This window comes from Ranitomeya imitator, chromosome 6 (assembly GCF_032444005.1).
Source record: "Ranitomeya imitator isolate aRanImi1 chromosome 6, aRanImi1.pri, whole genome shotgun sequence".
Lineage (NCBI taxonomy): Eukaryota > Metazoa > Chordata > Amphibia > Anura > Dendrobatidae > Ranitomeya > Ranitomeya imitator.
In genome coordinates this window covers 102,352,386-102,375,319 of record NC_091287.1, presented here as the reverse complement: position 1 = coordinate 102,375,319, position 22,934 = coordinate 102,352,386, and positions in this window count along the sequence as shown.

The window sequence follows — 22,934 nt, the reverse complement described above, 5'->3', positions numbered from 1 at the left end:
TATCATAAAGTATAATGTGTCACGAAAAAACAATCTCCAAATCACTGGGATATGTTGAAGCGTTCCAGAGTTATTACCACATAAAATAACACTGGTCAGATTTTAAAAAATTGGCTCCGTCATTAAGGGGTTAAATAAAGCTGCTTTGTTTTTGATACTTCCTGTTTTTTTCTTCCACAAAACTTTAGTGATATACTTAGATGCTGATTACATGTGCCTTTTCTGCATTTTTTAAGACACTTAAAACGCATGTGCGTTTTTTCTCTGCGGAATTTCCGCACCTAATGCAAGTCTATAGGGAAATTCCGCACTGAAAACTCAGCTTACCCACAAGAGAAATTGACATGTTGCCAAATTGAAAAATGCACCGCAGATTGGTTTACGCTGCGTTAAAAAGAAGCACCTTTGGGCATGAGATTTCTATAAATTTCAACCAATTTGCTAGAGGCAAAACGCACAGCTTCAAAGACATAGCTCATTGTGGGAACGTTGCTAGCATGGCCACCCACTCACCTGACCTGAATCCAATAGAAAATTTATGGCAGGAACTAAAGCTTAGAGTTCATAAAAGGCACCCACATAATCTTCAGGTTTTGAAGAGTGTTTGTGTGGAAGAATAGGCCAAAATCACATCTGAGCAATGCTTCTGACTAGTTGCTTCTTACAAGAGTATCTTAATTCGCATGCTTCGCACTGACGAGGGCCAACAGCCCGAAACACCGTGTCTGCGAATTGAGATACTAATTTGGCTTTTATCCTAAGTCATATTGCACGACTCGTTAAAGAGTTGATTGTGACTTGTAGGATCGCTACTTCCAACAGGTGGCGCTATAGAGTTTAAGTCCTCTTTTTCTCAGAGGAGGCAATTTGCATAGACCACATGATCAGTCATCTACAGATTTGTTTGTAAGAAAAAGAGTTGAATTCCTTCTGTGCTAAGCTTACTTACAAGATCAATTTGTTCACTAATTGTATCGCCATGGATGAAGTCGTCTATGGCATTTACGAAGCATACTTACAGTATGTTGGCTTTACCTCCTTGAGACACTTTACATGTGCCACAATGTTAATTGCTTGAGGTTAGAGATCACATATAAAGAGCCTTCCCGCTAGTATGTAATTGGGCATATGCCTGTAGTTTTGATGAACTCACATTGGGAGAACAGCAATTGAACTAAGTACATTCATTCTGGAATTGAGTCAAATTGGGAAGGAGCCAATGTTCTCATACATCACTGTTGGGGGAACAAGCTGCCCAGTCGGCAGAGAAAAATAGGGCCATGAACAAGAATAGCATAAGAGTCTGACAGAGACCATTGTTGGGGTGATTTAGAGTGTGCCTTGAGGAGAACTGTGAGTTAGAAGGCACGAAAAACTGCTTCAAAATGGAAATATGAACTGTGTATATACTGTAGCTACTGAATGTAAATGAGCGTATTGAATATGTTGAAGCAAGGAAAATCATTTGATGTAGAGAAACTTAACAAACAAAATTTTAAAAAGTAACACTTTAAACCTAAACCCAAGTGGACGATTTCCTTGTATGACATACAATGAAAATAGTACTTGGCTTTTAAGAAGCACAGAACTGTACATTTAGGAAAGTACTTTACAATTCTTTGGCACAAACATAATGTAATTCATTGTGTAATACATCTTGAATCATGGTCTCAATTACTTTCTTTAAAATAACTATTTTAAAAGACTTATACAAAAATTATTCCAATCTTTTTAGTCGCTGTCTAGATCTGAAAATAATTTCTTATTCAAGATATTGCATTAAGGGCTTGGGTAACAATCCCTGTATAGTCAGTGCTTACTGAGGTGAATAGAGAAATGCAAAAGTTCTCATTACACCTTTGCTAAGGGTCAGTCCTTGTCTACAGTCACATACTTGTAGAAATGCAGCAATCTGTAAAGGTCATATATGAATTTTGCTGCAGTCTTGTTAGGAATTATGATCCAGTTAGTAATTCAAGGATTGATTGTCTATTTTTAAAAAGACATTCATTAATTAAAATGAACTTCAATGTAAGAAGTCATATATTTTTTAAAATGCCTTTGTAAATGCTTTTTCCTTGTTCTAGTTCCATTGCTGACCACCCACCCTCACAACTACCTTTTTTTAAAATAAATGTTATGGCATGTTTGCCATGCTAACAGTGGCAGATTCATAATTACATAATGACATAATCACTAATTACTTAGTGGTGGAGCTGGATCAGAGAAGAATAGCAGAAGCAAAGCTTGAACAATCAGCAACAGGAGGTGATGAGTGACATACTGACATCAACAGCGACTGCAACATCCATGGAAGTGACAAAGGGAAGAGGCTTTTTTATCGCTCCATTGGACCAGGGTACCAGCAACAGGTGGTGATGTGGTCCGGTAGGCCCAGAGGCAATGGTGCGTCCCTCTCCCAGGTGAGGTGTGTAAGCCTTCCTTCTCACGCTTTTTTGCGTGGTCCTTGCTGCCTGTGGCTCCCTTACAAAATCCTCTCTCTCCTGTCCTGGGACAGTACCCCGTATGGTGGGCAATGCGAGCCTTTTTACAGGGTCTCTATCACGACCCGTGCTCTATGTACTGCTGCACCTTCGGGTGTGGGTGCGGACAGATGACTTACAATCCTCTGTCCTTCTGGTTCTGCTGTGGGACGTGAAGTACGACAGCATCGGGCTCCTGATGCCCAGTTCCTATGCTTCAGCTCAGAGGGTGCCCGGTCACAGTTTCCCTCTGGCTTCTTTGTTCTCCTTTGCTTCCCCCTCTGACATTTGCTAACAATGTAACCCGTCTGGTTCTCTTCTCTCCTGGAGCTACAGCACCACACGTGGCTGCACTGCCCCACTCTCTGCTCTCTCCTCTCTCCTCCACTGTCTGCTCTGGTCTCCCTGGACCAAATAGCTAACTCCTCCTCCAGACCAGAATATAAATATCTCTAGGGAAGCTCCCCTGAAACTGGGTTCAGCACTCCCCCTTCTGACCTGGATTCAGAATGTGTTGCACGTAGATGTGCTACCTGTTAAAGGGAATCCAACTTGCCTCCAGGCATGACAACACCATCCCCAAAGGGAAGACAACTTCACTGTAACAACCGGTTACCTGGGGTGTTACATAACAACCTTGGAAGTGTGTCATGCTAGAGAGCTTGCCCCTCATATAACTTGGGTCACAAACCAACTATAAGCAAAAAAGCATAATAAAGAGCAATATTCATGTATCAATCATATACAGTGGCTTGAGAAACTATTCACCCCCTTGGCTTTTTACCTATTTTGTTACATTACAATTTGTGTTTAAATATTTTTGTAATCCGATTTGTGTGTGATCTAAATTGAAGGAGCTGGAGCAATTTTTCCTTGAAGAATGGGCAAAAATCCCAGTAGCAAAATGTGGAAAAATCAAAAAGACTTATCCAAAGTGACTTGCAGCTGTAATTTCAACAAAAGAAAGCTCTACAAAGTATTATCTTTAGGGGAAGGGTGAATAGCTAGCCACACTGAAGTTTTCTACTATTTTGTCCTATTTGTTGTTTGCTTCACAAAAATAAGAGAAAACTATATGTTCATAGTTGTAGGCATGTTCTTTACTAGTGATGGGCGAGCACTAAAATGCTTGGGTGCTCGTTGCTTGGGTCGAGCAAATTGGAATACTCGGGTACTTGGCCAGAACAATGAGCCCAATGTAAGTCTATGGGAGACCTGAGTATTTTTACCGCGATCCCCCCAGGGGTCCTTTTAAAGTCTAAAAACATCTGAAAATGATGGAAACACTGATCAAATGACACTGGAACCTCATGGGGATCTCACCCCTGGAAGCATTCCTGACTCCTAGTTCACAGCTTTAATCATTTTTTCCGAGATTCATGACATTTTTCCCGTTGCCACAAAAAACACATTAAAATGAAACCAAAACGGGTTTTGCTTAGAAATATGCAGGTTAATGACTTGCCTGCAAGGCCAAATATTTAACTCCAGACCGAAAAATTCCTTTCCCACTTAGGCTTAGTTCAGACGCAGCGTTTTTGAAGCGTTTTTCAACTTTAATATTGTTTTCAACCACTACAAATGCATTCACTGAGAAATGTCATTGTAACATTTAACACCCCTAGTTGGCCATGTGGTGTGTGACACATAAGCAGACCCATCTTGTTTCATTTATGAAGGAGGGACTCTTAAAGTCACAGAGCCTATTTTTACTGGTGCATCAGGCGGCGTTAATCTTCTTAAAGGGCCATTATGAAACAGTGGGTCTCCTAAGCTGTTGTAGCCTATGCTGTGAGTGGATGGGCTGCCAAGAATTACAACGCACCACAATACCCCTATCATAAGATATCCAAGGGGGCATCCCTGAAAAAGTGTTGCTTTGAATTCAAGGCCTGCCCTGCTACCAATTTATATGCGCCCCAATAAGCCTTGGAGCCCACATAGTGGATGGGCTCATGAAAAAAACTTCAAAATATGTATTTTGTACTCCCGTACTCCTTTGTTTTACACATTGCCAGCAAGGCCAGCCCTGCTGCATAGTCAGTCATATGCACCCCATTAGACCTTGGAACCCACATTCTTGATGGGCCTATGAAAATCCACTTCACAATATGCATTTTGTACTCCCGTACTCCATGGATTTACACATTGGCGGCAAGGCCAGCCCTGCTGCATAGTCATATGCACCCCATTAGGCATTGGAACCCACATAGTGGATGTGCCCTTGAAAAGCCACTTCACAATATGCATTTTGTACTCCCATACTCCTTTGTTTTACACATTACCAGCAAGGCCAGCCCTGCTGCATAGTCAGTCATATGCACCTCATTAGGCCTTGGAACCCACATACTGGATGGGCCCATGAAAATCCACTTCACAATATGCATTTTGTACTGCTGTACTCCATGGTTTTACACATTTGTGGCAAGGCCAGCCCTGCTGCATAGTCATATGCACCCCATTAGGCCTTGGAACCCACATAGTGGATGTACCCATGAAAATCCACTTCACAATATGCATTTTGCACTCCCGTACTCCTTGGCTTTACACATTACCAGCAAGGCCAGCCCTGCTGCATAGTCAGTCATATGCACCCCATTAGGCCTTGTAACCCACATAGTGGATGGGCCCATGAAAATCCACTTGTATTTTGTAATGTTACGATGGTTCCCTCTTTGCACAATTATTTACAGGAGAATTTGGCAATTTTATTTGCCATGTTGTTAACACTAAAGTTCAGATACGGCTTTAAAAAAGGCTAATACTTGCAATACAACACAATTTTATTGCTAACAACAAAATTCAAGGAATAATATGATTGAATAGTGTGAGTGTGTACACTTTTGTATATGTTAACATACAAAGGTTAATAAGTACATACAAGGATTAAATAAATATAGTGATTACATATACATGACGATTAACTATATACAGTAAAGTTAGATCATCACCAAGAGGCTTTTAAACATTATCCATCTGGAATATCCGAGAAGCAATACCAAGACAGAGAACCCCTGGGTTCACTGCATGGGTGTCCCCAATTATGCAGATATCAGCACACTGTACATGTACAGGTACCCCAGTTTTGGCATCTGTCTTAGTCATGTTTCTCTGGTCTTATATAGTGATTTACACTATGTAGTAACTCTTGTTTCACCCAGACCTTCAAGTGGCCACTTTTCAAGGTTGGATTAAACTGATATACTGTATATTGGAGTCATCAGACAAGGGGCCATAAACCCCTTGAAAATAAAAGCCACAAGGATTTAGATCAAACCACTACCGACATAGTTTCAGTAAACCTTAATGTTTTACAATGACAAACAGCAAATATATAGAGGCTTAGAACTGTTTGTGAAGTGAATAAACAAACATTTATCAAGATTGTGTCACTTTGAGCATTGTCTGTCACATCTGTAAATGTTTTACAAGAAATGCAGTTATGTGATTGTCTGAATGCATTCGGTATACAGTCTTTAAGATTTAGTTACAATTCACCATTTGTATATTTGCCTTTTGTACATTTGAGGCAGCCAAAGTTATGGCTCTCAAGGAGAGAAACTAATGTAGTTGACAAAGAAATATTTTTAATGAACTACTGAGCCAAACTAACAGCATTGTTTTCAAATTTATATGAAGTGTATTGTGTCCAATGTGAGCAACCAGGCGAAACAAAAAGGAGCTTTTTAAGGGAGCTCTTTAAGGTACACAAATGTTATGAAGTCTTTGCCAACAAGGATGTGGTTTCACCAATGTGGAGTACCTTTTTTAAAAATATACTAGGGCCATTGCAGGCCCCTTGCCCAAAATTCACCGGCCTATAACAGTACAGAGCACATTCACCCTGGTGATCTAGTGGCAGTTAAAGGACACATTGCAGGAGACAGCGTTAAGAAGTAGGCCCAATGTAATGTAATGCCCAATTCCCCAATCTGGTGTCCTTTTTGGACTTATTAAAATAGTGCCATCAGAGCCCCCTAGCCCAAAATTCTGTGGCCTTTAAGAGTACGGAGCACATCAACCCTGGTGATCTAGTGGCAGTTAAAGGACACATTGCAAAAGACAGAGTTAAGAAGTAGGCCCAATGGAATGCCTTGCCCAGTTCCCAAATGTGGTGTCCTTTTTGGACTTATTAAAATAGTGCCATCACAGACCCCTAGCCCAAAATTCAGTGGCCTATAAGAGTACAGAGCACGTCAACCCTGGTGATCTAGTGGCAGTTAAAGGGCACATTGCAGGAGACAGAGTTAACAAGTAGGCCCAATGGAATGTTATGCCCAATTCCCCAATGTGTTGTCCTTTTTTAAAAAAAAATTAAAAAGTGCCATCACAGCACCCTTGGCCAAAATGCACCGTATAGACCACGTTCACCCTGGTGATATAGTGGTTCTGGATGAGGAGGATGAAGATAAGGAGGAGGATAACAACAAACAGACCAAATCTGGAAGCATATACCCATGTGTGGTTGTGAAGAGGTGCATGAGACTACAGAATGTACTGTATTTGAGGTTATGTTTTGCTGTTTTCACTTGGTGTACAGAAGTCTTTCCCAATGCAGGCCTTGTTCATTTTTATAAGAGTCAGCCTGTCAGCATTTTCAATTGACAGGCGGATGCGCTTATCTGTTATAATTCCACCAGCGGCACTAAAAACCCTCTCTGACAGAATGCTAGCAGCAGGGCAGGCCAGGACCTCCATTCCACTTCTTGTGACAGCACCCCTTGCCTCTGTGCTGCCACGATGGGAGGGTCTGAGAAAACTGTCCCAGAACTTGGCCATTGGTTTCCTGCCTGAGCTGGATTGTACTTCTGTCTCTCTCACTTGGATTACTTGGTTGTAAACAAACTCTGACGTCTGCTCCCAATGTTCTCACATGGGAATTTTATAAGTTATTCTGCTACAAGGGCCCTGTGGCACTGAAACATTTTAGTCCATCTCTCTGCCTCAGGCAGAAGCGATTGAAAGTTCTCCTTGTAGCATGGGTCTAGAAGTGTCACCAACCAGTAATGAGTGTCACCCAAAATTTTGATAATCCGAGGGTCACGTGAAATGCAGCGCAAGCATAAAGTCAGCCATGCGTGCCAGACTGCTAACAGGCAAGACTTCTGTGTCCTCACCAACAGGATGACTGTCCATGCTGTCCTCCTCCTCCTCATCCTCATTCTTCTCCCTGCCCTCAGGTCATCCCCGCTGAACAGAAGCTAATACAGATGTGTTTGTAGTACCGTCTATAGCACATGAAAGTAGCTCCTGTTCTTCCTCCTCCTCCTCATTGCCTACCAATCTGTGTTGAGAAGACTTGAGGCTGGGCTTAGTGTAATCCCCCTGTATGTTTCCTTGCTCCATGTCCTCATGCTCCGCCTGCAATGCATCCTCTTTGATTGTGAGCAGAGAGTTTTTCAGAATGCTGAGAAGTGGGATGGTGATGCTAATTATGACGTCATCGCCACTCACCATCTTGGTGCAGTCCTCAAAGTTTTGGAGGATGTTACATATGTCTGACATCCATGTCCACTCCTGAGGTCTTATGTGTGGAGTCTGACCTGAAATTCGACGGCCTTGTTGATGCTGGTAGTCAACAACGGCCCTCTTCTGCTCACAAATCCTTTCCAACATATGCAGCGTAGAGTTCCAGCGTGTGGGGACATCACACAACAGTCGGTGAGCTGGAAGCTGAAAACGCTGCTGAAGCAGAGCAAGGGCTGCTGAAGCTGTAGTTGATTTTCTAAAATGGGCAGACAGATGGCGTTCTTTCACTAGCAGATCCGGCAACTCTTGGTAGCTTTTCAGAAAACATTGAACCTTTAGGTTAAGCACATGGGCCAAGCAAGGTACGTGTATGAGCTCACCTTGCCTCAGAGCCGCCACCAGGTTACGGCCATTGTCACACACGACCATGCCTGGCTGTAGGTTTAGCGGTGTCATCCAAACATCTGACTGCTCTTTCAGCGCTGTACACAACTCTTCTGCATTGTGTGGTTTGTCACCTATGCAGATTAGCTTCAGCAAAGCCTGTTGCCGCTTGGCTGAGGCAGTACTGCAGTGCTTCCAGCTTCTGACTGATGTATTGATTTCAGAGATGGAGGATGAAGAGGAGGAGGAGGTGCAGCAGCTGTAGACTGTGGGGGCAACCCTGATTGACGTAGGGCCAGCAATCCTTGGCATGGGGAGGATGTGTTCCATCCCAAGGTCCGACTGGGTCCCGGCTTCCACTATGTTAACCCAGTGTGCCATCATTGAGATGTACCGTCCCTGCCCACAAGCACTTGTCCACGTATCTGTGGTTAGGTGGACTTTCCCAGTAACAGCATTGTTGAGGGCACCGGCAATGTTGTGGGACACATGCTGATGTAATGCCAGTACGGCACATCAGGAGAAATAGTGGCGACTGGAACCGAGTACCTTGGGACGGCCGCCGCCATCAGGTTGTGGAAAGCTTCCATCTCAACAAGCCTAAAAGGCAGCATTTCTAGCGCAAGTAAAAGAGAAATATTAGAATTGAGGACTGTGGCCTGCAGGGCGTTGGCTGGGTATTTCCGCTTGCATTCCAAAGACTGGGTTATAGACAACTGAACGCTGTGCTGGGACAAGGATGTGGATGTGCTTGCTGATGGTGCTGCTTGACTGTGGGCTACAACAGGTGTAGGGCTAGAGGCATTTTCCCATGCACGGTGTACTGGGGATTGGCTTTTATGCAAAACAGTGGAAGAATCAGTGGTGTGACCAGCAGGCAGTGGTCCTGGAGCCTGGGGTTCAGCCTACAAAATCGGGTGCTTTGCTAGCATGTGCCTGAACATGCTGGTGGTGGTCAGGCTGGTTGTTTTGCTACCCCTGCTGATGCGGGCATGGCAGGTGCTGCAAATTGCCTGTTTGGGGTTATCGTCAGAGTCTTTAAAAAATAGCTAGACTCGGGAAGATCTCACAGGTGGAATAGCAACTTCACTCATATTGGTGTTACGGGGAACGGATGCACGCCTTTTGTCTGTGGCCACCACACTGCTTCTTCCTGCCTGTTGGGGGATATGCCTCCTTCCCCATTTGCTCTGCTGTCTTCGATATGCATGTCCTCCTGCCAAGTTGGGTCAGTCACTATGACATCCACCACCTTGTCTTCCACATCCGCACCCTGCTCCTCCTCCTGACTTTCTGTCAATTGTTTCATCATAGTGCACCTCTTGTGACACTTTCCCACCATCACCTTCATGTGACCGGGGCTGGTCAAAGCTTTGGGCAGCTCTACATGCGAGCTCATCTTTCCCCACTTTAAGTTGACCAGCAGAGATTTCTGAATCTTGAAATGGAAAACTGAACAGCTCTTCAGAGTGTCCAAGTGTGGGATCAGTTGTCTCAGGGCACTCGGCATGGAGGGAAGAAGGAGGATCAGGGTGAGGAATATACTGGCCACACTCACAGCTACTCAGACATGACCGTGTGGAAGACAAGGTGGTGGTGGCTAAGTGACTGGAAGCATTATCCGCTATCCAACCAACAACCGTTTCACACTGCTCTTGCTTCAATAGTGGTGTGATGTGGTCCCCTAGAAATTGGGACAGGAAGGTCGAGCGAAAAGATGTGTGTCTTTGGTGTTGGCCACTTTCACCTTGCCCACGGCCTCGTCCTCTGGATGCACCATCAGCATCACATCCACTTCCCCGTCCCTTACCCCTTGCCTTAACCATTTTAAATGGACTACTGCACTATTTCATATGCTCAACACAAATGTCTTTATTAGTAGCAAAATAATATGTGATCAGTATGCCTGCAAATCTATGATTTTTCAAACCCAAGCACCAGTCAGGCCTCAGCCTGACCTAACAGACTGTATTCAATTTTTGGCTTTTTTTTATAGATAATTTATGCAAAATAGTGCTGTATAGAATTTGAGTATCACACAGCCAAAAAAATAAGTACACCGGCCGAAAATGTCCAAACTTGGAGCAGAGATATATGAGGGCTCTCACAGAAATGCCACACTAGCAAATCTGTGACCTTTCAGCTTTTTTATGCTAAATGGCGCTGTCTAGAATTTGAGTATCACACAGCCAAAAAATAAGTACACCAGCCTCCAATGCCCAAACTTGAGCACAGAGATATATGACAGCTGTAACGGAAATACCACACTGGCAAATCTGTGGCCTTTGAATTTTTTTTATGTGAAATAGAGCTGTATAGAATTTGAGTATCACACAGCCAAAAAATAATTACACCAGCCTCCAATGTCCAAACTTGGAGCAGAGATATATGAGGACTCTCACAGAAATACCACACTGGCAAATCTGTGTCCTTTGAATTTTTTTATGCGAAATAGCGCTGTATAGAATTTGAGTATCACACAGCCAAAAAATAAGTACATCAGCCTCCAATGCCCAAATTTGGAGCAGAGATACAGTACAGACCAAAAGTTTGGACACACAATCTCATTTAAAGATTTTTCTGTATTTTCATGACTATGAAAATTGTACATTCACACTGAAGGCATCAAAACTATGAAATTAACACATGTGGAATTATATACTTAACATAAAAGTGTGAAACAACAGAAAATATGTCTTATATTCTAGGTTCTTCAAAGTAGCCACCTTTTGCTTTGATGACTGCTTTGCACACTCTTGGCATTCTCTTGATGAGCTTGAAGAGGTAGTCACCGGGAATGATTGTGCTCTGTCAGGTTTAATAAGTGGGATTTCTTGCCTTATAAATGGGGTTGGGACCATGAGATGTGTTGTGCAGAAGTCTGGTGGATACACAGCTGATAGTCCTACTGAACAGACTGTTAGAATTTGTATTATGGCAAGAAAAAAGCAGCTAAGGCTGGTTTCACATTTGCGTTTTTTGCCGCTGTGTTTCTGCGCAAAAAAAGCATGCGTTTTTTTCTATACTTAACATTAAAAACGCATGCATTTTTTTGCATGCGTTTTGCCGCGTTTTGACAACGCATGCGTCGTTTCTATGCATGCGTTTGGTTGCAGAAATGCAACATGTAGTAATTTCTAGCGGCTTTTTTTGTACGTATTGCTGTCTATGTAAACGCATGCGTTTTTAAGCACATGCGTTTGCATGGGTTTTAATAGAAAAACACAAGAATACACACTGATAAGCCAACCCCCAACCCTAACCCTAATCCTAACCATAAGGGATCCTAACCCTAACCCTAACCCTAGGGGTTAGGGTTAGGATCCCTAGGGATTGGGTTAGCGTTTGGGTTAGGATTATGGTTAGGGTTAGGATCCCTTAGGGTTAGGGTTTGGGTTATGGTTAGGGTTAGGATCCCTAGGGTTTGGGTTGGGGTTTGGGTTAGGGTTAGGGTTAGGAACCCTTAGGGTTAGGGTTATGATCCCTTAGGGTTAGGGTTATGATCCCTTAGGGTTAGGGTCCCTAGGGTTACTAGGGATCCTAACCCTAACCCTAACCCTAGCTATTTCTGTTTATAGTGGGTTTTCTTGTTGATTTTGATGATTGGCAGCTGTCACACACTTCTCATCATGCATTTCAAAAACACAAACGCAGGAAAAACACATGTAAACGCGTCAAAACGCCGCGTTTGTATTAAAACATGCAAAAATACATGCGTCTAAAAAATGCAGCATCCGGAAAGCACAGCGGTAACGTCACCGCTCTGCTTTCCGGCCGCTGTGCTTACACAGGGCAGAGAAGCAGAGCGCCGAGGGACAGATAGCAGAAGGTAAGTATGTAGTGTTTGTTTTTTTTTAACTTTTACACTGGTAACCAGGGTAAACATCGGGTTACTAAGCGTGGCCCTGCGCTTAGTAACCCGATGTTTAACCTGGTTACCAGCAAAGACATCGCTGAATCGGCGTCACACACGCCGATTCAGCGATGTCAGTAGGAAGTCCAGCGACTAAATAAAGTGCTGGACTTTCTGCAGCGACCAACGACATCACAGCAGGATTCTGATCGCTGCTGTGTGTCAAACTGAACGATATCACTAGCCAGGACGCTGCAACGTCACGGATCGCTAGCGATATCGTTTAGTGTGACGGTACCTTAACAGCACACTTAAGTAGCAGAGCAATCATCTGGGACAATGAACACCTGGAGACAGCAAGCACCTCCCAGTCTCAGATTGGACATCCAAGCTGTAAATCAAAACACCGACAGCTCAGCACACCCATGCACCAGACTGCACACTGAGCTGTCAATCAAAGTACTGACAGCTTCAGCACATCCCTATACCAGACTGAACGGCTGAGCTGTGAGTAACTGCCTGCCAGACACACTGAGGGATGGAATCTTGAAATCCCACTAGAGTTGGAGGCTTGACTAGGATATCCAAAGTGCCAAAACTAGTGCTTTTCTTGCTCCACAATTAATGCCCTGGACATGATTTAAAATAATATCTCATCCTGATGTAACATTGTAAATATTCGTGTAAGAAATTATCTATATTATGATAATTTGTACTATAAGGAATCAAGAATATAATTAATGCGGACATGTTATCTACATTGGAATTGGAACTGTGACAACATAATTTAAATGGCGATGTTTAGTAGAAACTATGGATTGGATCCTGTTCAGAACTGTGTGTTTACAGATGCATCATTTATGTAAACTTTTTTGCATAAATGCATGTCAGCATTATAAGTGCCTTCTGCAGTACAAGCTTGTTGTGCATGAGTAGATTCAGTTCCCAAATAGAAAAGTTTCAGGTAACTTGTAAGGGGTGGCAACTAGTATTGAGCGATACCGTCCGATACTTGAAAGTATCGGTATCGGATAGTATCGGCCGATACCCGAAAAATATCGGATATCGCCGATACCGATATCCGATACCAATACAAGTCAATGGGACATCAAGTATCGGAAGGTATTCTCATGATTCCCAGGGTTTGAAGGAGAGGAAACTCTCCTTCAGGCCCTGGGATCCATAGGGATGTGTAAAATAAAGAATTAAAATAAAAAATCTTGATATGCTCACCTCTCCGGCGGCCCCTGGACATCACACTGGTAACCGGCCGGCTTCTTTGTCTAAAATGAGCGACTTCAGGACCTGCGAATGACGTCGCGGGTTCTGATTGGTCGCGTGCCGCCCATGTGACCGGCACGTGACCAATCAGAAGCCGCGACGTCATTCGCAGGTCCTTAATTCCGAGAATTAGGAGTTTTGTGAATGAGAATGACGTCGCGGCTTCTGATTGGTCGCGTGCCGGTCACAAGGGCGGCACGCGACCAATCAGAACCCGCGACGTCATTCGCAGGTCCTGAAGGCACTCATTTTAAACAAAGAAGCCGGCCGGTTACCAGCGTGATGTCCAGGGGCCGCCGGAGAGGTGAGCGTATCAATATTTTTTATTTTAATTCTTTATTTTACACATCCCTATTGATCCGATACCGATACCCGATACCACAAAAGTATCGGATCTCGGTATCGGAATTCCGATACCGCAAGTATCGGCCGATACCCGATATTTGCGGTATCGGAATGCTCAACACTAGTGGCAACCAAACAGAATTGTTACTAACCGATTTTCAGAAAAAAGTTGTATATAAACTGTATATATACTGTAGTTCCCTTTTATACTTTCATTGTGCAATAAAACAGCCAAAAAATGTGTGTTAGCCTCCACAGGGAAGTGCAGATTTAGACTGTTGTTCAGATACTGCTGAAACAGTTGTACAAATTGAGTCATAATGCCAGGAAGAGGTCATCCATATATCTCCAGCACCACTTGATGTTATAATGGAATGTATTATCAAATGAATATAGATTACTTTCCTACCACCATGCCATAAGTGGGTACAGAAATTATTCAGACCCCTTTAAATTTTTCACGTTTTGTTTCATTGCAGCCATTTGGTAAATTCAAAAAAGTTCATTTTTTTCTCATTAATTTACACTCTGCACCCCATCTTGACTGAAAAAAAACAGAAATGTAGAAATTTTTCCAAATTTATTAAAAAAAGAAAAGCTGAAATATCACATAGTTATAAGTATTCAGACCCTTTGCTCAGTATTGAGTAGAAGCACCATTTTGAGCTAGTACAGCCATGAGTCTTCTTGGGAATGATGCAACAAGTTTTTCACACCTGGATTTGGGGATCCTCTGCCATTTTTCCTTGCAGATCCTCTCCAGTTCCATCATGTTGGATGGTGATCATTGGTGGACAGCCATTTTCAGGTCTCAATTGGGTTTAGGTCAGGGCTCTGGCTGGGCCAGTTAAGAATGGTAACAGAGTTGTTCTGAAGCCACTCCTTTGTTATTTTAGCTATGTGCTTAGGGTCATTGTGTTGTTGGAAGGTGAACCTTTGGCAAAGTCTGAGTTCCAGAGCACTCTGGAAGAGGTTTCCGTCCAGGATATCTCTGTACTTGACCACATTCATGTTTCGTTCATCGGCAACCAGTCATCCTGTCCCTGCAGCTGAAAAACACCCCCATAGAATGATGCTGCCACCACCATGTTTCACTGCTGGGATTGTATTGGGCAGGTGATGAACAGTGCCTGGTTTTCTCCACACATACCGCTTAGAATTATCACCAAAAAGGTCTATCTTTGTCTCATCACATCAGAGAATCTTATTTCTAATAGTCTGGGAGTCCTTCATGTTTTTTTTTTTTTAGCAAACTCTATGCGGGCTTTCATATGTCTTGCACTGAGTAGAGGCTTCCATTGGGCCACTCTGCCATAAAGGCCTGACTGGTGGAGGGCTGCAGTGATAGTTGACTTTGTGGAACTTTCTCCCATCTCCCTACTGCATCTCTGGAACTCAGCCACAGTGATTTTGAGGTTCTTCTTTACCTCTCTCACCAAGGCTCTTCTCCCACAATTGCTCAGTTTGGCTGGATGGCCAGGTCTAGGAAGTCTTCTGGTGGTCCCAATCTTCTTCCATATAAGGATTATGGAAGTCACTGTGCTCTCAGGAACCTTGAGTACTGTAGAAATTCTTTTATAACCTTGGCAAAATCTGTACCTTGCTACAATTCTGTCTCTGAGCTCCTTGGACAGTTCCTTTAACCTCATGATTCTCATTTGGTCTGACATGCACCGTGAGCTGTGAGGTCTTATATAGACAGGTGCATGCCTTTTCAAATTAAGTCCTATCAGTTTAATTAAACACATCTGGACTCCAATGAAGGAGTAGAACCATCTCAAGGAGGATCACAAAGAAATGGACAGCATGTGATTTAAATATGAGTTTCTGAGCAAAGGGTCTGAATACTTATGACCATGTAATATTTCATTTTTTCTTTTTAAATACATTTGCAAAAATGTTCTACATTTCTGTTTTTTTCAGTCAAGATGGGGTGCAAAGCATACATTAATGAGAAAAAAAATAATTTTTGGGAATTTACCAAATGGCCACAATGAAACAAAGAGTGAAAAATTTAAAGGGATCTGAATACTTTCCAAACCCACTGTATATATGTTGTCAAGGGAACAACAATGGAATAATGCAAATCCCACCACTGCCTTCAATCATCATGACACTTACGCAATTGATAGATAAGTGATGGATGAGAAAGCGGCTGTTTTCAATACAAGGCCAGTTATTCGGAAAATCAAAGTGAACGCATAACATATAAACATCCGATTCCAGCGCATGGAGTATATACAGCTGTGGAAAAAAATTAACAGACCACTGCAAAATGTTCAGTTTGTCTGATTTTTTTCTTTAGAGGTATATTTTTGAGTAAAGTGTAAATTGTTCTATTAGTCTATAAACTTCTGACAACCTGTCTCCGACTTTCCAAGCAAGAACTTTTGTATTTTTTTCTGACAAAGAAAAGTGGTCAAAATAAAAAAAAACCCTCAGGGCTTTCAGACCTCAAATAATGCAAAGAAAACATCTGCATATTTCCCATAAGGGATGGGGGCAGTGTTCTGGAATCACTGCGTTGAGAAACACGTGATGGTGTCTCCGCGGTGTTGGATGTTTTGGTCTCCCCGAGGCCAATCATCTGTGCCTTTATAGCCTTTTTACTAGGCACTGCTCCTAATAGCCAGATTCCTACTCCACACTGATGAGGGGCAAAAACCCCGAAACAGCTGTCTGTGGATGGATACCATGCTTGGCATAGGTGGCTTTCCTTCATAGGATGCTGCTCTTCCCGTGGTTGTTCCTTCCCGGGGAAAGGCCTGGCTATTCACTGCTTGCGTCGAGAAACATGTGATGGTGTCTCCGCAGCTTCTTTTCATGCATCTGCATATTTCCCATAAGGGATGGGGGCAGTGTTCTGGAATCACTGCGTTGAGAAACACGTGATGGTGTCTCCGCGGTGTTGGATGTTTTGGTCTCCCCGAGGCCAATCATCTGTGCCTTTATAGCCTTTTTACTAGGCACTGCTCCTAATAGCCAGATTCCTACTCCACACTGATGAGGGGCAAAACCCCGAAACAGCTGTCTGTGGATGGATACCATGCTTGGCATAGGTGGCTTTCCTTCATAGGATGCTGCCCTTCCCGTGGTTGTTCCTTCCCGGGGAAAGGCCTGGCTATTCACTGCTTGCGTCGAGAAACATGTGATGGTGTCTCCGCAGCTTCTTTTCATGCATCTGCATATTTCCCATAAGGGATGGGGGCAGTGTTCTGGAATCACTGCGTTGAGAAACACGTGATGGTGTCTCCACGGTGTTGGATGTTTTGGTCTCCCCGAGGCCAATCATCTGTGCCTTTATAGCAAAGAAAACAAGGTCATAATCATTTCGAAACAACAATACTAATGTTTTAACTGAAGAGGAGTTCAGAAATCAATATTTTGTGGAATAACCATGATTTTTAATCACGGCTTTCATGCATCTTGGCATGCTTTCCACCAGTCTTTCACACTGCTTCTGGCGCAAAAATGTAAATAGTTCTTTGTTTGATGGCTTGTGACTATCCATCATCCTCTTGATTACATTCCAGAGGTTTTCAATGTAACATAGTAACATAGTTAGTAAGGCCGAAAAAAGACATTTGTCCATCCAGTTCAGCCTATATTCCATCATAATAAATCCCCAGATCTACGTCCTTCTACAGAACCTAACAATTGTATGATACAATATTGTTCTGCTCCAGGAAGACATCCAGGCCTCTCTTGAACCCCTCGACTGAGTTCGCCATCACCACCTCCTCAGGCAAGCAATTCCAGATTCTCACTGCCCTAACAGTAAAGAATCCTCTTCTATGTTGGTGGAAAAACCTTCTCTCCTCCAGACGCAAAGAATGCCCCCTTGTGCCCGTCACCTTCCTTGGTATAAACAGATCCTCAGCGAGATATTTGTATTGTCCCCTTATATACTTATACATGGTTATTAGATCGCCCCTCAGTCGTCTTTTTTCTAGACTAAATAATCCTAATTTCGCTAATCTATCTGGGTATTGTAGTTCTCCCATCCCCTTTATTAATTTTGTTGCCCTCCTTTGTACTCTCTCTAGTTCCATTATATCCTTCCTGAGCACCGGTGCCCAAAACTGGACACAGTACTCCATGTGCGGTCTAACTAGGGATTTGTACAGAGGCAGTATAATGCTCTCATCATGTGTATCCAGACCTCTTTTAATGCACCCCATGATCCTGTTTGCCTTGGCAGCTGCTGCCTGGCACTGGCTGCTCCAGGTAAGTTTATCATTAACTAGGATCCCCAAGTCCTTCTCCCTGTCAGATTTACCCAGTGGTTTCCCGTTCAGTGTGTAATGGTGATATTGATTCCCTCTTCCCATGTGTATAACCTTACATTTATCATTGTTAAACCTCATCTGCCACCTTTCAGCCCAAGTTTCCAACTTATCCAGATCCATCTGTAGCAGAATACTATCTTCTCTTGTATTAACTGCTTTACATAGTTTTGTATCATCTGCAAATATCGATATTTTACTGTGTAAACCTTCTACCAGATCATTAATGAATATGTTGAAGAGAACAGGTCCCAATACTGACCCCTGCGGTACCCCACTGGTCACAGCGACCCAGTTAGAGACTATACCATTTATAACCACCCTCTGCTTTCTATCACTAAGCCAGTTACTAACCCATTTACACACATTTTCCCCCAGACCAAGCATTCTCATTTTGTGTACCAACCTCTTGTGCGGCACGGTATCAAACGCTTTGGAAAAATCGAGATATACCACGTCCAATGACTCACCGTGGTCCAGTCTATAGCTTACCTCTTCATAAAAACTGATTAGATTGGTTTGACAGGAGCGATTTCTCATAAACCCATGCTGATATGGAGTTAAACAGTTATTCTCATTGAGATAATCCAGAATAACATCCCTCAGAAACCCTTCAAATATTTTACCAACAATAGAGGTTAGACTTACTGGCCTATAATTTCCAGGTTCACTTTTAGAGCCCTTTTTGAATATTGGCACCACATTTGCTATGCGCCAGTCCTGCGGAACAAACCCTGTCGCTATAGAGTCACTAAAAATAAGAAATAATGGTTTATCTATTACATTACTTAGTTCTCTTAGTACTCGTGGGTGTATGCCATCCGGACCCGGAGATTTATCTATTTTAATCTTATTTAGCCGGTTTCGCACCTCTTCTTGGGTTAGATTGGTGACCCTTAATATAGGGTTTTCATTGTTTCTTGGGATTTCACCTAGCATTTCATTTTCCACCGTGAATACCGTGGAGAAGAAGGTGTTTAATATGTTAGCTTTTTCCTCGTCATCTACAACCATTCTTTCCTCACTATTTTTTAAGGGGCCTACATTTTCAGTTTTTATTCTTTTACTATTGATATAGTTGAAGAACAGTTTGGGATTAGTTTTACTCTCCTTAGCAATGTGCTTCTCTGTTTCCTTTTTGGCAGCTTTAATTAGTTTTTTAGATAAAGTATTTTTCTCCCTATAGTTTTTTAGAGCTTCAATGGTGCCATCCTGCTTTAGTAGTGCAAATGCTTTCTTTTTACTGTTAATTGCCTGTCTTACTTCTTTGTTTAGCCACATTGGGTTTTTCCTATTTCTAGTCCTTTTATTCCCACAAGGTATAAACCGCTTACACTGCCTATTTAGGATGTTCTTAAACATTTCCCATTTATTATCTGTATTCTCATTTCTGAGGATATTGTCCCAGTCTACCAGATTAAGGGCATCTCTAAGCTGTTCAAACTTTGCCTTCCTAAAGTTCAATGTTTTTGAATGTGGTTCAGGTCTGGAGATAGGGCAGCCAATTACAGAGTTTTGATGTTGTGGTCTCTTAATATTTGCCAAAGCTGTATATGGTAATAAAAAGTTCACCCACCAAACAACCGAAGCGTGTTTCACAAATACTTTGTCGGCGGTCTATATATTATTGCTATGTTGATACAAATAGTAGAAAAGAGCTGATATAGGCAAATCCTGTGGAATGGATGAATGCATTACAGACACGTCACAAGTGACCCAAGTACAATCCCCAGTCCATCTAAGATCCTGAAAGATAGAAAGAAGCTTCTTGACTCGGGTGTGTGACTTGTTTTGCGCTGCATTAGTGGTTATAGGAAGACTTTTTTGTTAGGGAGCCCAACTCTGTCACAAAAGGAAATAAGAGCTGGGGATGGGTGGGGTGTGGCATGAAGAATAGGATAAATGGGATGTTCTACCAAAAGACATTCTGCCAATTTATTTTCTAACACCCCCAACTGACCGACTTCCTGCAATAGTTTTTGCAGTTGTAGTTGCAGTGAGAATAGGAACCCCCTGGCATTTTCATTATCTCCCGCTTTTTGGCAATTTGTCCAAAACACTACCGATCCTCTTTTATCAGATGGCCTTATTGGTATGCAATATTATATAGTTATTTCATAATTTTTTAAGGCAGATTTTTCTGGCAGCATTTCTGGTATTATGTAGTTAAGATTGCTGGAGTGCTTTGATCTCTTTTTCCAGAACAAACTGGAATGTTCATAACTGTGCTCAATGTAAAAAAATAAAAATAATCTCAATATATTTGCCTTAAAAACTACTATGTATAGAAGGTTAATCCGCTCCATATCTCTGTCTAGAATGCTGGCAAGTGGTGTGACAACCATTCAAACTTCACATCATGTGCCTATAGCTGTCATGGTTGTGCAGCTTTACTTCTTAATGGATATTACTTAGTTGCTGACCACAGCACTGTATATCTACATCAAGCTCCAAAATCCTACAACGGCTCTTGTGCACCATGAAAATGAGCCAATTTATGGACTCTATTCTATGTTTCTGACTGCTTGACATAGAAGATTGATTGAAAAATGTTAGATCTGAAGTAGAAAAATGAGATCAAGATAAAAGTGCATCCGAACATGTTTTCCTCTTCTGTGTTCTGATTTGAATTAACTATATTTAGAAACAGAAACTATCAAACCAAGAAAGAAGCCATAAATCATGCTTTATTACATAACTCGCTTTCACTGCAAGTGTGGCTTTCACAAGTAATGAATATAGATACACCGGTAGACATATAGACTTGCAGCATGTTGTAACGTTTAACCCCTTTACCCCCAAGGGTGGTTTGCACGTTATGGACCGGGCCAATTTTTACAATTCTGACCACTGTCCCTTTATGAGGTTATAACTCTGGAACGCTTCAAAGAATCTCGGTGATTCTGACAATGTTTTCTCAAGACATATTGTACTTCATGATAGTGGTAACTTTTCCTTGATATTACCTGTGTTTATTTGTGAAAAAAAAGGAAATTTGGCAAAAATTTTGAAAATTTTTATGCAATTAAATCACAGAGATATGTCACACAAAATACTTAATATGTAACATTTCCCACATGTCTACTTTACATCAGCAAAATTTTGGAACCAACATTTTTTTTTGTTAGGGAGTTATAAGGGTTAAAAATTGACCAGCAATTTCTCATTTTTCCAACACCATTTTATTTTAGAGACCACATCTCATTTGAAGTCATTTTGAGGGGTCTATATGATAGAAAACTGCACCCCTAAAGGTACTCAAAACCACATTCAAGAAGTTTATTAACCCTTCAGGTGTTTCACAGGAATTTTTGGAATGTTTAAATAAAAATGAACATTTAACTTTTTTTTCACAAAAAATTTACTTCAGCTCCAATTTGTTTTATTTTACCAAGGGTAACAGGAGAAAATGGACCCCAAACTTTGTTGGACAATTTGTCCTGAGTACGCCGATACCCCATATGTGGGGGTAAACCACTGTTTGGGCGCATGGGAGAGCTCGGAAGGGAAGGAGCGCCGTTTGACTTTTCAATGCAAAATTGACTGGAATTGAGATGGGACGCCATGTTGCATTTGGAGAGCCCCTGATGTGCCTAAACATTGAAACCCCCCACAAGTGACACCATTTTGGAAAGTAGACCCCCTAAGGAACTTATCTAGAGGTGTGGTGAGCACTTTGACCCACCAAGTGCTTCACAGAAGTTTATAATGCAGAACCGTAAAAATAAAAAATCATATTTTTTCACAAAAATTATCTTTTCGCCCCCAATTTTTTATTTTCCCAAGGGTAAGAGAAGAAATTGGACCCCAAAAGTTGTTTTACAATTTGTTGTGAGTACGCTGATACCCCATATGTGGGGGTAAACCACTGTTTGGGCGCATGGGAGAGCTCGGAAGGGAAGGAGCGCCATTTGGAATGCAGACTTAGATGGAATGGTCTGCAGGTGTCACATTGCGTTTCCATAGCCCCTAATGTACCTAACCAGTAGAAACCCCCCACAAGTGACACCATTTTGGAAAGTAGACCCCCTAACGAACTTATCTAGATGTGTTGTGAGCGCTTTTGACCCACCAAGGGCTTCACAAAAGTTTATAATGCAGAGCCGTAAAAATAAAACAAAAATTTTTTCCCACAAAAATTATATTTTAGCCCCCAGCTTTGTATTTTCCCGAGGGTAACAGGAGAAATTGGACCCCAAAATTTGTTGTCCAATTTATCCTGAGTGCGCTGATACCCCATATGTGGGGGGGAACCATTGTTTGGGCGCATGGGAGGGCTCGGAAGGGAAGGAGCTCCATTTGGAATGCAGACTTAGATGGAATGGTCTGCAGGTGTCACGTTGCGTTTGCAGAGCCCTAAACAGTAGAAACCCCCCACAAGTGACCCCATATTGGAAACTAGACCCCCCAGGGAACTTATCTAGATGTGTTGTGAGAACTTTGAACCCCCAAGTGTTTCACTACAGTTTATAACGCAGAGCCGTGAAAATAAAAAATCTTTTTTTTTCCCACAAAAATTATTTTTTAGCCCCCAGTTTTGTATTTTCCCAAGGGTAACAACAGAAATTGGACCCCAAAAGTTGTTGTCCTATTTGTCCTGAGTACATGATACCCCATATGTTGGCTGTAAATCCCTGTTTGGGCACACAGGAGAGCTCAGAAGGGAAGAAGCACTGTTTTACTTTTTCAACACAGAATTGGCTGGAATTGAGATCGGACGCCATGTCGCGTTTGGAGAGCCCCTGATGTGCCTAAACAGTGGAAACCCCCAATTATAACTGAAACCCTAATCCAAACACACCCCTAACCCTAATCCCAACAGTAACCCTAACC